This window comes from Poecilia formosa, unplaced genomic scaffold (genome assembly GCF_000485575.1).
Source record: "Poecilia formosa unplaced genomic scaffold, Poecilia_formosa-5.1.2 Scaffold562, whole genome shotgun sequence".
Lineage (NCBI taxonomy): Eukaryota > Metazoa > Chordata > Actinopteri > Cyprinodontiformes > Poeciliidae > Poecilia > Poecilia formosa.
The window spans coordinates 222231-232270 of NW_006800501.1; the positions used below are offsets into that span (position 1 = coordinate 222231).

Here is a 10040-nt window from a genome sequence, read left to right on the forward strand (position 1 = left end):
GCATTTCAAGGTGCTTTACATAATTAAAAAAACAAAATAGAAACAGCATGTGACATTGAATAAACGGTAAAAAACAGAGAGATTTTGGAAAAAAAAAGATAAAAACATACTTTTGTTACAGAATTTAAGCGCCTGTCATCGCCGGACTCCGCCGTCCGTTTAACACGGGTTCATGTCTACAGTATGTCCTAAGATAGCTAACCGCCAAAAAAAAGTATAAGAAGCAGTAGGTTAAGTTTCTCATTGTACATGGGAAATCAAGAAGAAAATTAACACAACCACTTTAAATAAAGGTAAACGTTTTTATTGCCAGTACTTAATAGCAATTAGTGTTAAATGTTTTGTATGCAATAAATTGTGGTGGAAGCTGAGGTAGATTCTGAGGGGAATTTATTCTTTCTGTTTTGCTAACTTTGTTCGCAGGTATCTTTGTATTAATAAAGCCAGTAAAATTGTTATGATTCAGATTAGAAGTATTGGAAATACCATTGATACAAGTTGGCGTCGCCTTCATAGAGGCGTCGCTACCTCTATGAAGACTGACCTACAATACTGCTGCTAGCTCTGTTGGCTACATTAACACATTGATCTTTACCAGTGTGCATCTATATGTTATAAAGCTGTGTAAAACTGTAAGCCACTCCTGTAAACATTATAATTTCAGAGTTCCTTAAAGAAGTTTTAGAGGGTCAGTAAGAAGTGCTAAGGGGTTATTAAAACCTTTCTGAGGTTATTTAAGTTTTAGAACTCTGTCATGTTGTAGTTCTCAAGACCGGTCTCGAGGTCACTTTTTTATGGTCTTTATTTCAAAACCAGTGAAGATCACTACTGTGGAAATATCACTAAAGTGCCAGCATATTGTCCGGTTTATTTGTTAACATGTTTGTTTTCACTGGATGCAAATGATATCCAAGCAAAAATGTGACTTGCTTATGTGTTTCTGTTACTGCTGTCACCCAGTGACAGTAAGCAGCGTTTTTCTCGGAGCGGGAGAAGATGCCGTCTTATCAGCAATAAATTTCCCTACATAAATCTTAAGGAAACATATGGCGACATGTAAATTCAGCAGTGCTTTGTTTTCACAGACGGTGGGGACTACGTCCAACTTTTATCATCACTTTGAAAGGAAAGTAAGCTATGTGGACATGTTAGCAGAGCTAGCTGTACAGTGACAAATATGTTGCATTTGTGATGAAATGCATTTGTCACTGTGTTGTGACCGAAGTCTCCAATATACTGATGTGACTTTCACAAACAATCCAATTCTTCTGAATGACTCTTTATTAAGAACGATAGGACTGGAGCCTCACTAAGAGCCGTTCTTTATTCTTGTCATGCTCTACATACACCATAGTTGCTGCTATTGTTCTATTTACATAAAACAAATACACTTATTTAATCAGTGAATAAAAAAACACAAGAATGTAAGAGCACCCAGAGCATGCTCACTGCTCTTTGTTTTTGTCACCTGTTATGGTGGCAGACATTACAACTCTGTGGTGCCTAGCTTCATGCAGCAAGAGAGAGGGTGAGAACAGCCTCGGTGTGCTCCTTATGCTTGGTTATTTCTTGCTTGTTGCTCCTTGGTCAGAGTTCATAGTTGAGTGTTATTTACCATTAGTGCATTGCCTAAATTGCTTTGCTTAATGGTGTTTCTGACATGGGCAGTAATCTTTTTAGGGATATGAGACCTCTGCGGATTGTGGCACAGATGTGGAAGCAAAACAGAAGACTTTGAACTGATAATATTGGTTAAATTTATTTCAGTTCTAAGTATTTAATATCTAGATGTTTTTATGGGAATGTGGATCTTTCAGATCAGACAGAGGCTCTATCCATGACCAAGGCCAGCCTAAGCTGTGCCACAAAAGTGTGGAGAACATGCTCATCTGGAGGAAGCATATGGTCATGGATTTTGTGGAAAATGTAGGGAAGTGGGACGTGTAGTGATGGGTCCGGCCGCGATGCGTCGGCGCATGTGTCAAGCCCATAGACTTGACACATGGGCAATCCTGGTCCTCGAGGGCTGGTGTCCTGCAACTCTTAGCTGTCTCCCTGGTCCAACACACTTGAATCCAACAGCTGAATCACCTACTTGAATCCAACAGCTGAATCACCTAAGTGCACTCTAGGTCTCAAGAGTCCTGATAATGACCTAATTATTTGACTCAGGTGTGTTGAAGAGATGCATCTAAAAGTTGCAGGAGACCTGCCCTTGAGGCCTGGAGTTGCCCACCCCTGCCACAGACCAAACCCCGTGTTGGTGCACGTATTGCTTTCAGCAAGTCACGTGACCGATACAGGACCTGTTTCAAAATGACATTAATGCACCAAACTGTGTTTATAAGGAAGCGAATCTGTCAACTGGATGCATTTGCCAAATGAATTCTTGATCTTTTACGGTACAGCATCAACTATGGAGCAGCTTCAAGGCAAACGAAAGGTTTCCACAGTGTGGGACCATTTTGATCTGACATCGGAAAATAAAGTATTTGTTTTCATTTTGTTGCTTCATCCGGTTTTTGTTTTTTTGTTTTGTTTTTTTCCAGTTTCTACTTAATCTGAATCCAAATCCAGCTGAAACTGAATCTTAGTTTACTTTCACATTATGTTCTGCAGGTTCTGTCTTACGTTTGACAGAACTGTCTTAAATAAATCCACCTCCTTAATGTTGAGGCATTATGAGGCCAGGCATGAGATTGAAGTCCCAGATAAACTCAGACAGCCAGTCTACAAATTACTCAGTTGCTTTTTATAAATTTCATATAAATGTATTATTTCATTTTTTTTCTACAGCAGAAGTTGTGTCCAGAAAGCATAACAGACAAAATTTCAAAATGTTGGAAAAACAATTTTTTTTAAAATGAAAGTGTGGAGAAAAAAAAAAAAAGTCCACAAGCATTCTCATTCCAAACATTCACTTAATGGTACATGCTCACATTTGACTGCGTCGAAGAATATCAATTATATTTTAAATTTAACTGAAGATATGACATAATACAATACATAATATACAATAAAATACAAAGACTTAAATCTTATTGTATAGACTAGGTCAGGGGTCACCAACCTTTGAGACTGGGAGCTACTTCATGGGTACAGAGTAACACGAAGGGCTACTTGTTTGATACAGACATACATTTTCTTAGCTCACTCTTAATAATACATATGTACACATGATTACATGCGGTATGATCATATTAATGTTAGGGATTACTCACTATAGTTGTCAGTAATGATTTACCATGGCAGATATAGTTAATTGCTATTATGTGATCAGAAGTTCTTAGTTCAGAGTTTTAAGTTTGAGTCCCTTTTCTGTGTGATTCTAAATTTCCTCCAAGTGACAGTATGGATTATTGCAGCAGCAGCTGTATACACTTTGAGTTCCTTGAGATTTTCCTTTTAAATAAAAAAGAAAAGAATAATTATTGTATATTTTATTATCTAACCCTCTTTACTATTAAAATTGTGGAGAAAAAAACATTTTGTGTCAAAGCATCTTGTACGTAGTGCACATCAGTGTGAGTCTGTGGGGGTGGGCAGCAAAAGGCTAAATCATATTGGTCAGTTTACTTTTGTTAATTTGGCGCTTTTTCTCTGAGCTAAAAATGAATGAGCTCCTCCCGTTGTCCTAAGATCCGCCTGAGCTTTTTACCCTGCGCGGTTCTGACGGTCGCTGGTTTATTAGCCTTTTTGTGGTTTCGCGAACTGAAAAGCTGACGGGTCAACCGTCAAAAAAAAAAAAAAAAAAAAAAAGTTAGACAAGTTGGAGAGTAGCACAAAACTATCACTGTCTGCACCTAACCAGCACAAACCTAAACCACAAAAGCAGCGGACTTTTTTTAAAATTTTTTACAAACGATGCTAAATAATAGACATGAAAGCAAAGCCTACCCGTCTGATCCAGACGGGGATGTTGATTCCCAGGTTCAGGTGGTGTCAGACATCCAGAGGAGGAGAAAGTGATGCAACGTTGTTTGCTTAATTTTTACTCTTTTGGGGACTAGATTAAATTGTTTAACCCACAGTCTGAGACGCTCAGGGTGGCAGATGTGACCCGCCAGAACCGCACACGGTATAAAGCTCAGCCGGGATCCAAATGACCGTTAGAACTACGAGTGGGATCAAACTCCGCTCATTCATTTTTAGCTTACAGAAAAAGCACCAAGCCGCCAAATAAACATAAACTGACCAGTGACATTTAGCTTTGACGTACCCACCGCCATAGACTCGCTACTACGAGACGCTTTGAAAAAAAAAAAAAAAAAAAAAAAAAAAAAAAAAAAAAGAGGTTTTCTGCACAATTTTGCTAATAGTAAAGAGGGTTGGATAATAAAAAATCCATATTATTCTTTTTTTAAAGTGGGTACAAAACATTTAATTGAATATTTTTTTTGGCAGTGCTCCCTAATAACAATGGCTATTTTTAGAACTTGCTCGCGGGCGACTGACAAGGTCCCCTCGGGTGACCGGGGACCCGCGGGCACCGTGTTGGTGACCCCTGGACTAGGTCATCAAATCACTACGTTGCATGTAGGGATTTTTAATGTCCAGCAGGTGTCAGTATTCAGTGACACAGTATCAATACAGTTTTGCTTTGGGTCGAAACGCTTCATGACGCCTCATCTACCTGTGACCAAAGAGGTGGAGATCTTTTTAAAAGTTATAAGATGTACCCGAACACAGACTGAGCAGTGCACAATATTTCCTTAAAACATTTCTTTTTGTAAAAACGAGGCTTCAGGCCTACTACTCAGTCCCTGGCACAAAAGGGAACACATAAAGGACAGACAAGTTCAATTATTCCAAAAGAAATAAAACATGCAATGCAAAAGAAATTAGTAAATCAAACAAAAAGAAATTAGTAAATACAAACTGTAAAAGGAAACTCTTCAAAGAATGGAACACATCGTTGTCGTCATCCAGTTCCAAATGCCCTTCGATGGGGCCAGAGGAGTAATGCCCCGCCCACAAGACAAGACAGCAGAGCGTCCAAACGCTGCAGCTCCAAACACAATCAGGTGCCTGAAACAGAAAACCCATTAACGGTGGACCCAGATAAAAGAAGTCGAAAGCGAAATAGCAGGTAGCACACCCAGGGATGGAAACACAGCCTAACCCGGGAGAGAGCGGGTCAGCAGGTGAGGACCAGATGGAAGCCACACGCCACAGCAACCCCCAGCTGCAGCCGGCAACGCCATCAGAGCAACACTGCAGAAACGCACGATAGGTGTAGCACCCAAAAACCAACCATGATCCCAGCCACGGATAGCAAAACGGGCACTTATGACCGCAGACGAGCCGATCAGACACACAAGCCAACATTTAGCCGTCGACTGTAGCAACAGTGGGAGAAACAAAGACACACACACCTTGCAGCGGCTGGCCAAACTATAAAGGCACCTGCCCCACCCACCAATCAACGGTGCGCTCCTAGCTGCACCTGGTGCGCAGAGTGGGGGAGGGTGGAACACCATCCCACCACATACCCATCACTAGGGACACGTTTTCTTGTTTGTTGCTCAAGTTAACAGAAAGTATTTGTTTTCATTTTGTTGTTTCATCCGGTTTTTTTCAGTTTTTCTTGATCTATCTGAATCCAAATCCAGCTGAAACTGATAATAATATCATAATATGTTCTGCAGGTTATGAAACCTGCAGAACATAAACTTGGATAAACTCGGACAGCCATTCTACAAATTACTCAGTTGCTTTTTATAAATTATTTCATATAAATATATTGTTTATTTCATCTTTTTTTACAGAAGGATAAGTTGTGTCCAGAAAGCATTGCAGCTTTCTGGACACAAAAGAAAGCTGTGTTTGTAAATGATTTACCATTCTCATGACTCTCACCTTCTTAATGTTAGAGTGTGTAAGCAAGAGTTTGAGGTAAGAGTGTTTTTTCCTTTAAGTTCTGTACTGTTGGATTTGTTTTTATTGCAGGAATGTACACTTCTGTTTTTAAAACACTACATCCAGTGGAAGGACACGTGGCCACTGCCATCAATATGGAGCGGCTGAACGAAAATAAAAATGATGGCATGGCCATTTTAATAAACAATCCTCGTATCTTGGTGAAGGGGAGCACCATGGTGAGAGAGGGACAAGCACTTTTAGCAAATTTGACTTTTATGGGACAGGATTTTAACCTTTTAAATATTTATGACTTTAATGATAAACACGACAGGCTTGACTATTAAAGTAACTACAGCCCACATTAGAGTTGCCACCCGTCCCATAAAATACGGAATCGTCCCGTATTTTGCTATTAAATGTTGCATCCCGTATTGAACCAATATGGAACTAACGCGATTTGTTCCATATTTCTATAAATGTCCAATAGACACGCCTATCACACACATATCAACACTAATTGTAACAATAATGACCAAAATAAAACACAGGAAATATTAAGGTCAGCTAAATTCTCATTGCGGGAGCTAAAGGACCCCAGAACGCTACGGACCGACGCTGTTGTCACGGTTGCCTAGAGACGGACACTACGCAGCCGCGGTGAGCTGCTGTCAACCCGGATCTTTTTAAAACATCCTCGACCCAATACTCCACCTCCTTAGAAGCAAAACCTCTCTTAAAGATACAGACGTGAGACGGAAGACGCAAATCCCAGGCTGAATAATGTTAGTGAGGATGAACACAGGCAATGAAAAAAAAACAGTATGTGTCCATCTTGGTGCAGTGTGATACTAGACAGAATAGATCAGGAGATCCTGGTATGGTAACATTTTGCTATGATTAAGTTTCTTATTGTGCTTTTAGTCGACTACATTGGTTTGATTATTTGCTTATTTAATGTATAATAATATCAGCCAAAATAATACAAATGATCATTTAAAGAACAAATCATTATTATTATCATTATTATTATTAATGCACCAGATCCAGACCTGCAGCCCAGGGGCGGTTCTAGGTGGGGGCCAACGGAGTACCAAAGAAGTTACACTAAATAAATGTCTTACGTTAATAATCAGTGGCGGATCACTTTTTTTTTAACCTTCACAATTTTACATCAACAATGAATTAAAAATTCTAGTGCTGCACTTTTAGCTGCTGTATAGGATCAGACTTTCATCTGCCAGGGATCAGCAACCTGGATATCTGGAGACCCAAGTGCCTCTTTGGCTCACTTAATATATCCAATGATGAAATATTGCTCTTTTTTTGTTGTTGTTTCTTGTTTCATTCTTTTTCAAGTGTTGCCATGGAAAAACACTCACTATCCTGGTCCCTGTGGTAAATCTGGTCTAGAACCAGCCTCCAAACCTAACTCCTTATTTATATAAATATTTTGGCAATACTCTGTAAAATACCAGAATGTTCACATAACTTTATACTTTTGGCTGCTAAATCAGGTGTTATGATCAGTTACTCAGTAATTTACCAAATACTTTTTACACTTGCTTAATTAAACGTATTTAAAGGTATACTACTCTGAGTGGAGTACAGTTTGGGTACTCTAATTGACCTTTATGCGTGAACAATTGCTCTATGGATCACTTTTTAAAGACAAAAAAAACCACCGCCATAAAATAATGTCTATCACTGCAGCGAATGTCCCACCCCATAAGAGTAGGACGACACATCGTGATGGGCGTCCCTTATTTTGATTTCTGAAAGGTGGCAACCCTACCTTCCACTCTCTCTGTGCTGCCTGGTATTTTGGACCTTGTATTTCTGGATTATCATCGAAATCATCGGGTTTTTTTAAACCTGGGTTCGCTGCGTCTGCTTCACCTCATCCAACCGCATTTCATGACATCCCCAAGTTTAAATATACACTCTATACTCTTTTTTTAATCTCAGTTTTAGCTAGGTCAGTCAGATTTTCTTCTGATGTATTAAGACCTACATTACAACATTTTAACCAAAAGTCCAAGTCACCACCACAGCACCCCCATTGTTATTTATAACCTAATGCTTTCCATAGTTTTTCTGTTAAATTAAAACAAGTTCCTTCCTAATGTCCTTTATTTGGACATTGTCTTCATGGAACAACATTAATTAGCAAACAAACTAAGTCAAAAAGCCTTGTCAGATTAGGCAGAATTAGTGGTTACCCACCAGAGGAAAAACAGATTACAGACCACTCCAAAAGCAAACATGAAAAGGTCAGTTTATCACTCTTTTATTTTGTGGGCAGGGGAATAAAGTGTGTGGCAGTACAAAAGATGTGAGAGGTCTTTCATTTCTCAACTAATGAGAAAAGAACAAGTAACAGACAACTGATTTTGTATGCTGGCATGATTATGGAAAGGTCTATTTGACAGAGGTGAAATGGGAGCTTTGTGTTCTACTAAATGATAATGAATCTTTATTTTGAACATGGTAAAAGGGCAAAATCACACACATGAACATACCATACACTCTTCCATGTAGCTTAAAAACTAATAGAGGGCACTATTCTCATACAGTTATTGATACATTAATGGGGCTAAAATTCTTTAGGAATTTTAAATGATTTGTTTGATCTGTTCTACATTTAACAAAAATAGCAGCTTAGTTGAAGAGAAAGATTAGCAAACAGAGTAAGAATCAGAGCACAAACTGATCTTGTGACTGAGGGAAAGGACAAACACAAAAACCTACCTTGAAAATAGAAAAGAACTTCAGAACCCAACAGTTTATTAGGGAAGAACGAAATGACAATAACAGTGTAAAAATTGATAGAAACACAATCAAGTACCAAAAACATAAACACTGGTGGACCGTGACACAGTTACCAATAAACCTAAGGGCTGCTAGTGTCCCGCAGGTAAGTTGGCAGGACGCCAGACTTCTATATAAGGCTTGTATAAGGAAAAGACAAAACAAAATATTTACTTTTCTTGCACGTTTGGAGGAAATGAAAAGAATGGGAGGCCTGGAGGATGGGGCATAGAAGCTAGCCCTAGCTAGCCACCTAGAAGCTATTGAAGAGAAATACTAAATTTAAACTAAAAAAAATAGGTAACAAAAATAAAAATTTTGTTAAAATGGAATTAAAATGTATGTGCCTCATATATGCAGTTTAGTACAACAATTACACACTGATTTCTAGTCAATGTGGCACACAATATGGAAGCCATTGAAGAAAACATATTATTTAATATTAAAATTATTTAAAATATTGAATATGACTTGACATTTTAATAGAGGGTAGTGTGTCTCTTGTAAAAGCATGAACTACCACTTTTTTGCCAGTTGGTCACAAGGCAAGGCATTTATTAACATTTGTTTGACAGGAGTGTTTGGTTCGGAGATTTGTTGACAGTCCCTAAGTGAACCTGCATGCTCTGAGGAGGGAGCTGGAGAACGACTGGCTGAAATTAGCGTTCATAAATGGGATCAACCTTGAGCTAAACGTTGCTTGCTCAGCGGATATTGGAATATCCAACTCGAAACTAACTTCACTGCAGTCGGTAACACAATAAAACCACCGGGATAAAGTTTGTTTTGGTCTGTGGCCTGTAAAGATGCCACCGAGCGACTGCGCGAGACCTAAACACCCCACGTCTGATGCAGTGACGGAGAGGAGCAGGACATAGAAGGCAGTTCTCCTCATTAACATAAAGATGCATATGGAAAAGTAAAAACAGGAGAGGAGGCAATGACAAAAGAACAAGGGCTTGTATAAGGAAAAAACAAAACAAAATATTTACTTTTCTTGACAAAAACACGTTTGGAGGAAATGAAAAAAATAAAATATATACATTTCTTGACGGAAACTCGTGTAAGGACAAGGAAAAGCTAAATATATATTTATGCTTTTATTTATTATTATATCAGTTTTGGTCCTCCATACCAAAGCTCTGGTTAAGTAAGCAAAACAATGTCTCAGAAAAGGACTTAACCTTCAGGGAGGGGGAAAAGAAAGAAGCAGAATAGAAAAAAGCCAAGATAAAGGTTTGTTTTAATGTCTCTAATGTGCTAATAGGAAATTAGCTTGATAGCGACCTGGAACGGTCCAGTTCAACAGCCAAATATTTATGCTAATGTCTTTGTGTGAATCTCAGTTTAAACTTTAAATGAGTTGATTC

At 38.7% G+C, this 10040-nt stretch overlaps 1 long non-coding RNA gene across 1 annotated transcript; it reads right to left on the bottom strand.

Moving 5' to 3' along the window:
- Positions 1 to 560: 560 nt before the first annotated feature.
- LOC107834256 (uncharacterized) lies at positions 561 to 9800 on the bottom strand. Its single transcript, XR_001660044.1, has 3 exons — positions 9530 to 9800; positions 6562 to 6567; positions 561 to 571 (listed from the first exon to the last, which is right to left on the bottom strand). It is a non-coding gene; the product is annotated as an uncharacterized LOC107834256 (long non-coding RNA).
- Between the last annotated feature and the right edge of the window lie 240 nt (positions 9801 to 10040).